Source organism: Lycium ferocissimum, chromosome 12 (genome assembly GCF_029784015.1).
Source record: "Lycium ferocissimum isolate CSIRO_LF1 chromosome 12, AGI_CSIRO_Lferr_CH_V1, whole genome shotgun sequence".
NCBI lineage: Eukaryota > Viridiplantae > Streptophyta > Magnoliopsida > Solanales > Solanaceae > Lycium > Lycium ferocissimum.
In genome coordinates, this window is record NC_081353.1 from 52,557,137 (window position 1) to 52,574,135 (window position 16,999).

Genomic DNA, 16,999 nt, shown 5'->3' on the forward strand with positions numbered 1-16,999 from the left:
TCTTATTTGATTTAAAAAGTTTGGCGTGACTTTGTATGCGGTAAGAATTCGAGGGTTCGCTCGGCCCTAAGTAAGGGTCGGGTGCCTATCACATCCTAATAAGGTTAGGTGTTCTTATAACACTAAATTACATGAACTAGTCAAGTACCTTACCAGTATCCCTCATCCTCTCTTAAGCCTTCCTTATAGTCATCCTAAGCCAATTTGCGTGCATAACTCCAAGTCCTTGTATCTATCTAGTTTCTCTCTGTAGTTGCTAATTTGTTTTGTTGCAAGTTAAATATATGGTTCGATGCTACATAGTCTCTAATGACAACTATTTTGTTTTCTTATGATTCTACGCTATTTTTGTGCTTAAAATATTCATGAAGATATAATGTGAGCAAATGATTTTATTATGCGTATATGTGATATCTTCTGTGGCCATAAATTATATATTGCTGATTAGAATCATTGCATAACTAAGCTGAGACAGCTTTTTCATGATGCCTAAAGGGGGAAGATTTACCTGTGTAATGCTTATGACTAACTTGGTTTCATATGAGCATGTTGTTCATTTTTTAAACTATGAGATGGTTAAAATAGGTTACACAGTTGCTTTGGAGCTTGAGTTTGTCATCATCAAAAAGGGGGAATTTGTTGGCATAGCTTATGTGAGTTTGATGATTGACAAAGCAAATGAACAAAAACAGTAAACCAGGTCTGCAAACGTGTTTCAACATAGAGCCAAAAATGTGCATGAGGTATATGAGAAGTATGTTCTTCAGAGTTCAGATATGCAGAGGTGAGAAAGTACAGAAGACAGGGGGAATGAGTGTGTAACTTGATTGAATCAACTCAGAAGAAAGAGACAGACACAGAGAATGATGAATGCAATAAGTTTGTAAACATGTTTCATCATCCATCTCAGAAGCAGGCTTAAGACTGACGTAGAAGAATGAACGAGAGTTGATGAAATGGGCCGATTCAAGAAGGGTTTAGGTTTGGCCGACTTGCTGCGCATTCAATGCTGTAAATATCCGAGTCTTACCAAGAAGAAATTTATACATTCACAAAAAGAGAAAATCAGAATATTGAGCAACATTGTTGATGCAATAACGAGAGACTTCTGATTACTGAAGTGTCACTTGATACTATAAAGAGGATTGAAGAATTAGTTTCATAGAGTTTATGTGTTACAATTCTTCAATCTAGATTTGTGTATTAGGTTTGTTTATCGAGTTGTACCTTTATCTGCTTTTGTAGAAGCATATATCATAGGTACTAATTGCTAGTCAAATTCAACTTCAACATGGGATAATTTGAAGGTTGCTTACTAGTCTAGGGAGATTAGTGAGATAGGAATTAGAGGTTATTTCATAGGTTAAAAAGTTTGTTACTTGAATTTGCCAAGGCTCACTGTTGTAGTGGAATTTGGAAAAAATCTTACAGAGGTGTAAGTCATGGTTTTTCACCCTTGTGAGCCAGGTGGTTTCCACGTAAAACTTGTTGTGTCTTTTACTTTACTGTTTTTTACAATTTTGTATACGCTAGCTTGGAACAGATAGAGTAACGCGTTCTATTCCTTAGGCGAAATCTGGTATTAAGTAGGATAGAATGTATTCAACCCACTATATAGAATTGTTAGAATATACGCTTCTAAAAATAATTATTAGGTAGTCACTAACAAATATGTTTTAATTGTTGTACATTTTTGAGAAACTTTTCTATTTTTTATCAGGACGGAAACCCATTTAATTTTTTATTATATTCAGGAAAGTTGTGTAAATATATACATGCATCAGAATTTCTCCTCATCTTCCTCGTCCAATGCTAAAAAAGTCCAAGTAATCCATTAGGATTTGTGGCGTAATCCATTTGGATTTGCGGTTAAATCCTAGTGAGCACCATCACATATTGTGCTTTTAAAAAAACACAAATTACATCTTGCACCAGTGAATTTTTACACAACATATAATGGTGATCACCGGAAAGTCTCTTGGCGATTCGCCAAGATTTTCCTTCTGATTCTGGTGAAAATTTTAGAATTTTCTTTATCGAGGTCAAATGTTAAGTTAATAATGCATCAAAAGATTTTATTTGTGCAAATCACCCATTTTTTGTTAACTAAGACAAACCTAAGACTAGATCCCTAAAAGTCGTGAATGGGCATTTATGCCTTACTAAAGTATTCTTACCAGCCAACAATTAAGCTTTCAAATCAAGAACGAAAAATTTCTCTGTGAAATCTTTCAATGAAGTGTACAATTCTGACAAGATCTGATAGATATTTCATAGTTTTCAAAAGTGGCCTATTGCAGTGAGCTCACTTAAGCTCATTTGCAACTGCTAACAATAAGGAGAAAAAAATAATTTTCAAATTTTGTTCATTTTGTAACTCATAAGCTCAAGAAGCTATTTCACCGAAGTTTGCTTGATTTTGAACATCATACTAGTAGTTTTACTAGTTTAAAAGAAACCTATTGATAGAATTAATCCTACTTTTGTGTAATGCAAAGAGTATAGATACGTAACAAGAATATGAACGTATTCATTCCTTCTAAATAAATTCTACAACATAAGAAATAATGATTCATTAATTCTATTAATGTTCATTAATCTCCATTAAGCCTTCTCTTTGTAACAGCTTTTGTCCTCTCCTATATAAACTGTGTCATTGGTGAACATAATACACACCCAAAAATCATCTCTTCTTTAATTTCTTAAAAGTTCTTCTTTTCCTTACAATTTCTGGGCAGTTCAGTTTGTGCAAACTCCAAACTTTCAGCCATTAGTGCAAGTGTTTGGAAGTGTTGTGAAACCATGGGGAGCGATCGGGCTAAACGATTTGCACCCTAGTCGGTCTGAAATCATTTTCAAAGCAGTGGCTTGCCACAACGCAGCGTTCATCCGATAAGTTGACTCTATCCTTTTGTTCATTTTACTAATTGATATTGTTAATATTTCCAACAATTTGAAAGCGACGTATTTTATACATTATTGATCTGTAGCATATGAAGAGGTAAAATAATTCTATACATATTATAGTGATTAAATACTTTATTTCCTCTCTAAGAATGTGGTCATGAAAAAAAAGAAGATAAGAAATTAGTTTGGTCTAAAAAAAATGAGAAATTTTGACATGAATAAACTTGAAGCGGATGATATAATTGTTGTGGTCATTTCTCAAATAAATCTTGCAGCTAAGGCAAGAGATTGAGTGTTAGACTCATGTGCTACTAAGCACATTTGTGCTGACAAAGTTTATATTGTGTCACCCCAGTTGAAGAAGAAGAAAGATTCACTTATGTTGGTGATTCAAGAACTACTCAAGTTCTTGAAAAGAGAAAGTTCTTCTTAAGCTCGTAGTTGGAAAAAAAAAAAAAAGTGGAGTGAAGGTTTTATTTAAGTATGATAAGGTTGTGTCAACCTAAATAATATTTTTGTGAGCAATGGATATTGTAACCATAGTTTATTTGTGCCTAATATTTTTCAAGTTATGGATGAAAATGTTGTGACTTGATTAATCCTTTGTATTTAGGTATAATTACACTATGTATCAATTAGGGTAACAATGCTACCAAAATTGACCCATATTTGTAAACTTTACAAAAAAATAACTCAGCCTACTCTCTCTCTCTCTCTCTCTCTCTCTCTCTCTCTCTCACGCGCGTGCGCTCTCTGTCTCCCGCGCAGCTCTCCGCAGAACTGGGGTCTTGCCGCGATGAAGTTTCTCTCTCTCTCTCTCTCTCTCTCTCACTCTCTCAGATTTGGTGGATGTGAGCGACCCACTCGTCTCTCTCAAATCTGATGTGGATGGTGGTTTTTGACGATTCCTCCTCATCTCTCTCTCAGATCTAGTGTGGCTAGTGCTCCATCGTCAATAAAAAACCCTAATGTCGTCGTCATTATCCTTGCCAGTTCTGGCTAGCACTTCTGCTCCGGCGTTGACTAGTCGCAGGTTCTGCTGTATGTGAGTGTATATAGAGCTAAAGATTTGGGGTTGGTGGTGTATATGGGTGTATATGGGAGTTGGTGGTGTTGAAGTTATTTTTGTATAATAGTGTATATGGGTGTATATGGATATATGGGTTATAATATTGTATATGGGTGTTTATGTATATAGGCGTGTAAATATGTACATACCTTCAAACACCTATATACATAATGTAATTGTCTTTTGTATATAATTGTATAGTACTGTATCTAATTGTTTTTGGGTTAAAGCTTTGCAATGTAAGTTTTGAGCTATTTTATTGCAATGTAAGTGAGCAAATTGTATAATTATGAAATTTTCTCTAATATTTATGGGCATTATTAGAGGTATACATATTTTGAAAGATGATTAAGATGAAAACATTAGTACTTTGTTTACTTGACTGATTAATTTGACTTATGGCATGTTAGGGTTGGATATGTTAGATTTTGCTAATATTAGAAAATGCAAGGTTAAGTTTTTTCTTATGTTGAGAAAATAATGTCAAGATTCATCTTATCAAATTTAAATTTTTATGATTTAAATCGGTTTTTTATTGTTCAAAATGGTTAGACCTTGAATAGTAATTACATGGTCTTAATGTGCTCAAACTATTACTTGGAATTAAGGTGATTGAATGACTATTATCGGTGAAGAACGTTACTTGGATTGCATATTTTATGTGGCTATTAACTTTGCCTATAATCAGTTGGGGGGGATCTATACCTATGTTATGTATATTTTTCAAAGTTCTTTTCTTTGGTGAGAAAACATATTGAAGCAAGTTCTTATTTCGTCTCTGAGACATTTTGGTGTATAAATTTGTGTGTAACAACAACGACAACAACAACAACAATAATAAGAGGATAGGATACCTTACGAGACTGGAAAGATCTCTTATGAATTTTGAAAAAAATCTTTTTTAGACTGAAATATTTGAAAGTGTGGGGGTGTCTTGTAATGTTATGCTACTCGACTTAGAAGGGAAAAAACAAAATAACTGAATTTATCATGTATGGGTTTGTAATATTGAATTTACTGACAATGAGGTCGAGTGGTTACAAACCCACTTGATGAGTATTCCGCTAGGAATTAAACCGACGCGTCGATGAATTGTTATTGTCAAGTCGTAATACCCATTGCAAAAGATAAATCTTGTGATTGGATAATGGTTACTAGCGAACATTTTGTTTGAGACAACATTGTGAATATTGTACTAAAAAGAAATTCTAGCAAGTATCCTAATATTTATTTCAAAACTTTTGTTGCTTATCATGATAATGAAAGTTGATCGAATGGGTGTTATATATATTTAAGGGAGCTCATGTATGTGTTGGAGCATGACGTTTTAATATTAAACTATAATGTTAAATTAAAGTACATTATTTTAGAGGGTATGAATTGACAAGAAATAGATTAATTATTCCCGATTTATCCAAGCTGTGAGCTTTTGATTGAAGAAAAGTATTGACTTCATACACTGCTCTTGTTCATAAAATAATTTTCTTACTGAGATGTTCACTTCAAGATCGGTGTTTAATTTCATATGCAGTTATCTTCGTCAAATAAGTTTTGGAGGCATGCTAATTGTAATAATAACGAAAACGATTAGGAGCGAGGCTAGCTATGGGACAGAGAAATATTTGAACGGAAGCAAACCCGAGACAACAATAATTCTCTTTGGGAATAGAAGTGTTCATATTTAAATGGGAAGACAAAGACAATTTTAAAGTATAGGAAAAGAAAGTAGCAAAGATCCAGTTCGATTTTCTTACAAATCCACTCTTATTTATTTATGAATCTAACCTTGTGTTTCTTATAAAGTACTGGTGATATAAGTGATTAGGGTAGATATCAATTTTTATGAAGATCTTAAAATGCGTACTAAGTGTTGGTCTCATCATATTATTTTTTTAACATAAATATGTTACGTGTAAGATCATGTGGAGTTTAATTTCAAGTTGTGAAATGATATGAATTATTTAAATCGGGAGGTTCATATCTACACTTGAAAGTTGTTATACAATTTTTTAACCGTGTAAATAAATGATATTTACATTTACAAATTATTTTAAGGTTGGTGAACCTTTATGATAATTTTAATATCTCTTCTGAAGTATGTTCGATAACTGAAAATGTGAATTTTTCTAGACTTTAAAAGATCATTAATAATGAAATACTCTCAATTATGTTTGTATTATTGAGTCTATTGATTTGTGGCAGGGTGGGTTGGGTCATGTTAATATTGCTTCTATTAAAATACTTAGAAATGTGGATTTAATTCTCGCAATGAATGTTGATGAATTTTCTAAGTGCTTGACTTGTGTATAAGCAAAACATAACAAAAGGCCTTTAAGTCTGCTATAGTAGCAAAACAAAATTGATTGAACTAGTGAATTTGGACTTAGCTGATTTCAAGAACACAATTAGTGAAAGATATATTACATCTCTTTTGTGGATGTCAAGGTGATGAAGAGTTGAAAAATCAGCGGATATCAAGGTAGAAGTTCTCTACAAGCTTTGTTGTGAGTTGAAAAGACATGCCATTGTGGGGGAACAAGTTACAACAATTTCTTTACACTGTGACTCACAGGAGGCAATTGGAATTGCTAAGAGTATGTGTACAATGAAAAAAGGAGACACATTCGCATTAGACATGATGTTGTCTAGCAATTGTTGAAGTTGGTGTTATTTCCTTGGAATTTGTAACATCGAGAGAAATTTGATGAATTCTTTAACTAAGGTTTTTACAAAGAGAATAATCGTTGAAATGTAAAGGGGGATAAGGCTAACGCCCATAGATTGAGATAATATGGTGCATACCTGTTTGTGGTCAAATGAAGCCATATAGGCTGTCAATATACACTACATATCCTATCCCTATGGCGTGTGGTAGTGTTTTGTAAGGTTGAGTTTTACTCTTAATCCATAGCCTGTTGTGGTGGTGCGTTGAATTTAGTTGAGTTTTATTGTTAATGTTTCCATAATCCGTTATGGTGGTGCTATTGAGAAGCATTAAATGGATTCACCGCTTAATATGAGAAAGGTTGAGCTTATTTTTGCTCGTAATGATTTCATAGCCTTAAGGTGGCTATTTGAGATAGACTTGATGGAATCACCTACGTGAGTATAAAGGTTTGGCCGCCTTTTATGAAAAACTTGGGCTGTTTGTCTAGAGCATTCAGTTCAAGAGTACTTCACTTTGTGGTTATTTGGTTGTTGTCTCACTTCACTACGTGTCAATTCAAATCGAAAGATATTGACACCTAAGTACATGTTCTTTCCCTTTGCCCAAAATTTATTTTTACTATTTATCTTTGCATTAGTGGGGGATTGATGAAATTAATCCTACTTTTGTGTAATGCAAAGAGTATAGATACGTTACAAGAATATGAACATATTCATTCTTTCCAAATGAATTCTGTAACATATGGAATAATGATCCATTAATTCCATTAATTCTATTAATGTTCATTAATCTCCATTAAGTCTCCTCTTTGTAATAGCTTTTGTCATCTCCTATATAAATTGTGTCATTGGTGAACATAATACACACAGAAAAATCATCTCTTCTTTAATTTCTTAAAAGCTCTTGTTTTCCTTTCAATTTTTGGGCAATTCAGTTTGTGCAAACTCCAAACTTCAGCCACTAGTGCAAGTGTTTGGAAGTCTTGGAGGCAACAGGGAGCGATCGGGCTAAACGATTTGCACCGTAGTCGGTCTGAAATCGCTTCCAAGACAGTTGCTTGCCACGACGCAGCGTTCATCCTATAAGTTGATTCTATCCTTTTGTTCATTTTTCTTATTGATATTGTTAATATTTCCAATACTTATAACTGCAGCATGCATACACTAATTATGTAACCAAAAAAGCAAAGATAGTCTTTCGAAAAAGAACACCCCTTTTTCCATTCGAATAAGAAAAAAATTCTTTAATGGTAAAACCCTCCCTACTATTAAAGAGAATTCTATTTTTTGGGTAACTTAGGTCATCTAGTTTAGGATGAAGAATTAATTATCACCGCATTATAACCTTTTTGTGTCTTCACCTTCATGTCATCCATTTTATCCCTGGTTGAAAGTTTCACGTCATAGAACTTCTGAAACATCATTTATTTTAGGGAAAGAGTCAAATTTACCCTTTTAAAAAAGAAATTAGTATATGTTTAACTAAAATTATACTTTTCAAACAAACCTTTATGCTGAATATTTGCCCCGCCTTTGGCTAAAGAAAAAAGGATAATAAGTATTTTTGGAACATGCATCTTTAAAACCTCTTAAATAGGAGATTACTGCAAATCTCCTATTTAAGAGGTTGCCTTAAACAAGTAAGCTACTTATATTATTTTAAAATATGCTAACATTGTATTACATCAGGATCATTCATATTTATTTAGTTTGCTTATTTATCGTTCCGCTTCAAATTATCTTGATTTACTTAGATCGCTGAACATCTGTTTTGGTAAAATTTTCATCATATGAGGGGTTTGTATTCCTAGTCATAACATACTAACATACATGATGTAAATATTTGGTTTTAATTAAATACAAAAAGTATATAGGTAACTGAGCCATATTATAGAAATGTCCAACGTAATTAATTCAGAGTAGTAAAATTACATTGTTAGAGGGTAGGAATGAAAATATATCTCGAGACTGGAAAAGGTTATCTCATTAAAATCGAGTAAATTAACGTTTTCATTTTCTCCCATAGTTACGAATCTTGAAAAAAAGTACAAATTTTGCTTAAGGAAATCAAATAGAAAAGCAGATTTTCCATCTTTTTGGATCTTCAATCATCAGCAATTTCTTGGTAAGCTTAAAAATCTGCTTTAATTGTATATATTTTTTGTTTTATAATTTCTTTTCCATTTTGGATGAACTTTAAAATCTCTGCAAATTATTCTTGTGTCTTCTGTATCATGCTATGTTTTAGTTGTTGGGTATGTGTATGTGTTCTTTAAGTCACTAAAAGAAATAGGGACTTGTTGGGACTCGTGACGAAATTTAGGGGCGACCTTATTTGTTGCAACAAAGTTACATTCAGTAGCGATTTTTTTTTTTTTTTTTTTTAAATTGTTTTTATTACATAGGGGTAGGGGAAGGAGAAATGGGGAGGGGATTACAACATGGGGATTCGAACCCTCACTATCAAGGTGAAAATTCAGGTAGCCTACCAACTAAGCTACTAGATCCCTACTTAAAAATTTAAACCATTTCTCGATTTGTGCGTGTCATTCTTGCGCAGGGGCCATGCAAATCTTCTCTGTATCGTTCCAATTTTATCACATGTCCCCAAAGGGACATTCAGTAGCGACTCATGTAGTCGCTGCAAGTAAACTTTTAATGGCGAGTTATCTTGGATCGCCACTAATAGGCGTTACTAATTCTAAAAGACAGAATATTTAAAGACCCTACTAAACTCGATGTGTTTTATAAATTCCCTTAAACTAATAGCCTGTTTGGCCAAGTTTATTTTTCTCCAAAAGTGCTTATTTTATTTTTTATTTTTTTCAATAAGTGCTTATTTTAGAAAAGTGAGGTGTTTGGCCAAGCTTTTGGGAGAAAATAAGTGATTTTGGGGAGTAGCAGAAACAATTTTTCAGAAGTTAAAAAAATAACTTTTGCCCAAAAGCACTTTTTTGAAAAATACTTTTGAGAAAAATACACTTAGAAGCACTTTTAAAAAGCTTGCTCAAACACTAATTGCTGCTCAAAAGTGCTTTTTAAATTAATTGGTCAAACACAAACTGTTTTTCGCCAAAAGCACTCTTTAAAAAAAATATTTTTCAAAATAAGCTGATTTAAGAAGCTTGACCAAATAGGTTATAAGCTGGTCCTAATTACTCCTTATACTTGATTTATTTTATAATTTTTACCCCTCAAATAATAACTGGTCCTAACTAGCCCATGCACTTATCTTTTCTATAATTCAATTTGAATCAAATGTTGTTTGGCGTGTGAGAATGTAAAATAACAGTCATATCATATTAATCTGATATGTAAAATTTTTTAAAATACCATTCCCATAATGTCTAACGATTCCAACAGTTATTTCCTTCTATAGATCTTCTCTATGCCTCCATTAAAATAGAGCTACCGGTTTTTCCTTCTTTTGTTTTTTCTTTTGAGGGGTTAACAATTATAAAAAGGCCAAGTATAGGATCAATTCTTTTCCGCGGGGTAACGATTGTAAAAAAAAGTCAAATACAAAGGGTCATTAGGACCAAATATATAATAATGTAAGAGAGATCTGAATAAAATTTGCTAACACCAAATTTTGGCTCCTTATTTTGGTGGCAACTTGCAAATACTAAAAGAAAATAAAATGGAAGTGCTAATCAAAAGAAAAGAGAAAGCAGAAGCTGTATAGTAGTTTTCTTTGCTCCATTTCTCTGTACAAAGTTTTTCTCCCTTGTCTCTTGAATATTCTTCAATTTTTCACTACTCAAAACTCTCAAATCTTCCTGTTCATACCACAAAATGTGAGCCATATTTTAGAGGCCCAAAAATCCTTAATTACAAATTATCATTCCATCAGGATGTGCTCAAATTCCTTTTCAGTTGTGTATGTATTTTCAGATTTCACCTCCATTTTCTTTAACCCAGTGGATATCTTGAATTCAGTTATTTATGCAGAGAAAAGAGCTTCTCTTAGCTAAATTTAGTTGGGTTTTTAGTTTTGAAGATGTATTCTATTGGTTTTGAAGTATTGAGTTATAAGAAATTTATTAAAGTATTTAATCTGCAGAACATGAGCATTCTTTCTTGAAAGTCAGAAATGGGTCAATCTAGTTTTTCTTTTTTTGCTGCTTTATTTACTTATGAGCATTGTTTACTTTAGCCCAATATAGAGCCTGTTTAGATGGGCTTAAAAAAAAGTAGTTTATAAGCTGAAAACAACTTATAAGCCAAAAAAAATAAGCTAAGCCAAACGGGCGCAATTATTTTTTTGGGCTTATTTTAAGCACAAAATGGCTTATGTTCTTTCTTTACCCAAACGCATTCAAAAGAAGTTGAAAACAAACCTTATAAGTTCGTTTTCAAGAACTTTATAAGCCAATCCAAACGGGCTCATAGTCTACTCTTTGGACTTTATCTATGTTGTTCGGGCTCTTCAAAATTGTCGATGGGTGCGTGTCGGATTGATGAAAATTGCTTTCAGTTACTGCAGTAATTTTTTTTTTAGAATAATAAGTAGATTAGTTGTAGGATGAGTCAACTTTATTTGAACTTTATTAGGTTGTTGAGCTTTTCTAGGCTTTTGAAATTATTCTGCAGATTTTGTATTAATCAAGTTGGCTATTTAAAGCTCTCTTATGCTTAATAAAATTATTGAGAGACATATTTCAATCAACATTTTTAACCCTTTTGCTGCCCCATCTTTTAAAAAACCACACAGATACTCCAAAAGGAGTGTATTTATGAGAATCCGACACGGGTGCGGCATCATTTTGGAAAGACCGAGCAACATAGGTGTGTATGTGTAGAATGGTGAATATGAAGGCAAAAGTGAATGGTTGCATCTCTCCTTCATTGTTAAGTGGTGATAGAGCAGTTAAAATTCCTTATTATATGGGTCTGCGCTTTTCTTGACATTTTTCTATGTTGTCTGATGTAACTCTTTTCGTATCATACTTCTAGCAGTCTTTTCTATCGGAAACAGCCTCACTACCCCACAAAGGTAGGGGCAAGGTTGCATACATCCTACCTTCCCCAAACGCCACTTGTGGGATTACACTCGGTATTTGTCGTTGTTGTTGGACTCTTTAGCAAACTCTCCTTTGAACTAACAAAAGAGATTCAATATACCTACAAGGACATTCTTCTCATTGTCTTTGGGTTTACCTTTCTGGTTCTCTGCTTCACCTCTCTGTGGAGTTATGAGCATTGTTTGTGAGCTTTTCATCTTTGTAATCTGCTTTTGAGGATGTAACTTATAGAGTTATTTGCTGAAGAGTGTACTATTTTCGTTGACCTTGCACTATAAAACTAACTCGCAAAATCAGGAAGGGAAGAATGAGGAACGGAGTTACTATGATCAAGAGTAAGTGGATAACATTTGCATCATAAGTCAATGTTGAGCATGAAACATTGCACTCTAGATTTTGATTTGTAGATGGGAAGCGTACGTGCTGACTACTAAACAGATCAGGGAATTCACAATCTCTTACATTCAATTGGATAATTGCCAAAATCTCAAACCTATGGTCCTTAACCCCAAATGGCCTCTTTACTACGAAGACTGCCTACATGGCCATACTTGAGGCAAACTCCTCATATCACGACCACCATAGCCGTTCATTATCTTTGATTTGGAAAATCAAGGCTCCAAACAAGATAAAATACTTGTGTTTATATCAGCACGTCACGAACCATCATCATCTCAACAGTATTGATCTTAACATTTCTGTCCCTGTACTCTCCTATTTTCTTCTTCAATAGCTTAGGAAGCTTCAAGTTTGGGAGAATATTGATCTATAGCAGCTTTCGAGTTTCTCTTTAGTTGCCATAATACTGTTGAGATTCTTTTTCCCAACCAAAAGGTGCTTGTCTGTGACACATTAAAGTAATAGAAAGCAAAGAATCCAGTTCTTGGCTGCAAGTTGTGTAATTAGTGTTTATCTCATCTATTTGTGTTATACTTTGCATACCCTGAATAAAATGTCCTACTTTCTGATATGCATAGTGATCGTTCCCAAATTGTGTACATTTTTCTAAAGGAAAAGTATTCGCTATGCTACTCCTTTTTCACGGTTGAGTTATCGGAAAGGTTGTTTGATGAATTGGACTTAGTACATTATGGTGGGTTCTACTTTAGAGTGTCTGACAGACTCAGGTTGTGTTGTGACTAAGTAATTCATTCCAGTTTAACATTTTTTTCTATCTGAATTGAAACATATACTGGAAATAAACAATTTAGTCACATTATATACTTGATTTCATTAGTTAGTCCAGCTCATTTTGTTGCGTCCAGAGATTATTGTGTTATTTACAACACACTTACGATCTTGTATTTGTTTTGGTTATAGTTAGCCTTGCACTTTCAATTAATTAATTGATTGCTTTTTTTCCCGTTGAAAAATACAAGTGGATAAAAGTTTTATCCATCCCTATTTTTTTCGTTATCAAAAATAGGATTGATAAAAGTTGGTTGAATATTAGGAATAGAGTTGATCAAATGTATAGAGATGGAATGGAAGACTTTCTTAATTGGGTATTCAGTCAACCCAGGGTGAGCACTATGATTTGATTTCCTTGTAAAGGGTGTATGAACACCGTGTTCAAGATAAGAATCGGTATAAGAGGAGACTTATTGAAGAAGGGTTTCTGGGATTCTTATAAAGGGACTTGCACAGTGAAGTGTTAGTAGAGTTGAAAAATCTAATGTCGCATGTAGTGATGAAGTAGAAGATGATAGCATTTAAGAGGATGATATTAGTGAAATGATTCAAAATGCTTGTGGATATAGGAATGTGGAACACAATGCTCAGACATAACTAAGGCTTTTAGTCAATAAAAGTTGCTTCCTTTTACTAGCTTTTGTTAAAGCATGTCAAGAAAACTAAGGCTAAGCTATACAGAACTACAGTGATTAACAGAGTCATCTAATCATGTTAGGAGATGTTGGAAAAGAATAAAACAGACCCAAGGTAAAAGTAAAACAAGGAAAACAAAAAGCCAACTATGCAAACCTGAATCATCCTCTTAATATGAAGTATTGATGGAAGGTGTTGTTCTTGCTGTCAGAATGCAATTGATGGATATTACCCTGTGTTACCGTATGCATTGCCGACTTTTATTTTGCCTTCTTAATTCTTTGTGCATTTTAAAGAATCTGCACAATATCCGTATAACATAGATTTTAAGAGGTGATTGTTCACCGATTTCAACTAGAATGCACCTTTCTTTCTTATGTTGATTTGACCACGTGAATAGCTACAGGTTCTTGGTGATAATTATTCTTTCTATGACAAGATTCTTGGTGATAGTTGTCATAAGCGATAGTTTTGTTCTTATGTTGATTTGACAATTTGAATAGCAGTTATGTCCGGATAGTTCAGAGATTCCTTAGTATGATTGCTGATTTCTGCAGGTTCTTGGTGATTATTGTTATGATGCCTCCTGAAGGAAGAAAGCGTTGTCAAAATTTACCTCCTGACGTTCTTAGCAACCTTCCTGATAATGTAATCGATGTCATTCTGATGTGTTTGCCTTGTAAAGATGCTGTCAGGACAAGCTTTTTATCAAAGAAATGGAGGTATCACTGGTGTAGACTTAGAGAGTTGACGCTTGGTTCATCTCTTTGGAGAACAAAGAAGGATATTGCATTCCCTACAGAAAAATTTACAAAGATTATCTTCCAGCTTTTGACTCTTCGTGAAGGACCGATTACTAAGTCTACCCTCGACATTGAAAGTTGTCCATATATTGATAATTTCATATATTTCCTCTCTAGGAATGGCATTCAACATCTTGTTCTTCGCCTTCCATACAAATTGCCTTCTTCACTTTTCACATATTCGCAGTTGAGGCATCTAACTCTTCATAATTGCTCAATAGATCTTCCGTCAACCTTTCAAGGATTTGATAAGTTAGTTTACTTGGAACTTCGTAGAGTCACAATTTCTTCTGAATTCCTCGGAAATTTAATGTCTCATTGCCTGTTGCTTGAGCAATTGGCACTGGAAATCTCGGAAATTGTAAACACAACTGAAATTAATGCCCCCAAGCTGAGATCTTTTGATTTCGAGGGCAATATAAGCTCTATATGCTTAAAGAATGTCCCTCTTCTGGAAAAAGTGTCTCTGGTATGCTACGACCATTCTTCTAAGGAATTTGAAATTTTTGGTTTTGGAAAGTTTTTCGACTGTTGTCCTGCTCTCGAGCACCTCCGCTTGAACTACAACTATTCTGAGGTAGATGTTGCTTCACGACTTCATTCTTATGACTTTCACAGATAAAACTTCTTTTGGGCTGACACGTCTTGAATCTTGGTGTTCTTTTCCTAGATCTATGATGATGAACCAGACGAAGTAGCAAGAAGGCTTCCCTTTGATATTGACAGTGTCAAAACGTCTTTACCTGCTTGATATTATGATGTATGAATCATATTCGCTCTCCTGTGCTCTTTGCTTGTTGAGTAGCTTCTCATATTTAGAATATCTCGAAATGCAGGTTTGTAGTGATTTGATTCTTTTCTTTGTTTCCTACTTAGTGGCTTTCTTTTTTTGTACTTCAACTGAGAGTTTGACTTCTTGTTATCTTTCTTAGGTTTCCATCGTAGAAGATTATGGTTGTCCAGATTCCCTTGAACTCGAACGTTTTTCTGATATAGCATTTAATCACCTCAAGGAAGTTACGCTAGTATACTTTTTCGGAACTACACCTGAACTGCAGCTTGCCAAGCTTTTGTTAGCGAAGTCCCTAGTGTTGGTGAGAATGCAAATTGAACATTGGTTTTATGTTGACCCTGTTGAGGCAAGACCAGAAGTAGTGGCTGAGCTATCAAATTTTCCGCGTGCATTACCTAAAGCAGAAGTAATTTTGCTGAAACATTTTTAGTTATTGAATTAGATAGTCGATAGTAATGGTATAACGCTCTGTTTTGCCTTCTTATAGTAGATTAAGAGACTAGTGAATATCTGTTGTGAATATGAACGTTTCGAGATGGATGTTTTGATTAGTCTGCTCCGTTATAACACTGTTATTACCTGTTCACGGATACTTATTCACTGATTTTAGTTTCATGTCTGTATACTGGATTGCGACTTTTCAGAGTTAAAAGTACATTTTCTTCTCTTTTTTGCAAGGCAATTGATTCATTTATGCTCCTAAGTTTAAAGACAAGAAATGATATGTACTTTTGCTGTAAAATAAAATACTTACATTTTTTTAGATATGAAAAAAAAAAAAAAAAACACATGTTGTACTTTTTGATTTGCGATAAATGAGTCCATGCCTATTAAGAAGACTATTTGATAAGCTCAAAATCTATGGCAAGGACTCAATATACAAATTTCCTTACCGTACAAGATCGTTGTGTTGAAGCGATCTTATGAGGACATGATTCAATATAGTCTTATAATGGAGAACGTAACAACCAAAATAGGATTCATGCGTTGAAGGGAATATAGGAAATGATTTAATTTAGGCAATAGCCTTATAACGGAGAATGTAACAGCCAAAATAGTATTCATTCCAGCTGGAGAGTGCAAATCAGCTATATATTTTACGCGAGTTTGCCGCAATGCTAGAACTATGGTGAAATTATAATGAATGCATCTATTGTCATTGATGCGCAAATAAAAATATCAATTAGTAGCAGTTGAATTCCTTCCACAAAACAATTTGTATAGAAAAAAACGATTTTATAAAGGTCTCTAGTGTTTCTTTTAGATTTAAAAAAAATAAAGCTTCTACGAAATTTGTTTTGTGCTATTCTATACTGATGTCATGCATTTTATTTTGGCTTTGTTTTATGTTCATTAGCAAACGGAGGGTGCTGTGCTCCTTCATTTTGCCCTTCATATTCAAAATCTTTAAACGCTAAATTCCATAGGTTTTTGTTCGACCACAAAATTTTAAAAAAAAGCCCAACACTGCTCTACAGAAGCTGAATTACTTGCCCACATACTTATGCCTTTTACTACTTGACATAAGTATGCCTGGCTCCTATAACTTGAATTCATAAGTTTATGCCGGATCCCAGATAAAAGCCGACTTCATTTATCCCCATCGGCATAAACTTGTTAAGGATTTACTAAACTTATGCGTTCAAGGTGCTTAAGCCTTCTTTTTCGTCAAGATATATATGTATTTTTTCAAGCATATATACCAAAGTTACATGGAAAAGTATTATCTTGGCCGTAGATCTAACTCCATTTTCCTTTACGTGCGGACCAAGAAATATTTTCCCATCTTTATTTTGAATGCTCCATCACAAAAGGATTGTGGCAAATTGGTACACTAGAAGAATAGGGGGCTGGCAAATGATCTCACACATTCTATAAGTAGTCTCCAATGAATGTTTGGCTTTGGAGA

At 33.8% G+C, this 16,999-nt stretch overlaps 1 non-coding gene and 1 pseudogene across 1 annotated transcript; one reads left to right on the plus strand and one right to left on the minus strand.

The window, feature by feature from the left end:
• Positions 1–9,157: 9,157 nt before the first annotated feature.
• LOC132041264 (U6 spliceosomal RNA) lies at positions 9,158–9,260 on the minus strand. Its single transcript, XR_009410966.1, has one exon. It is a non-coding gene; the product is annotated as a U6 spliceosomal RNA (small nuclear RNA).
• Positions 9,261–13,290: 4,030 nt separating this feature from the next.
• LOC132039438 (F-box/FBD/LRR-repeat protein At1g13570-like) lies at positions 13,291–15,520 on the plus strand (annotated as a pseudogene).
• Positions 15,521–16,999: the final 1,479 nt, after the last annotated feature.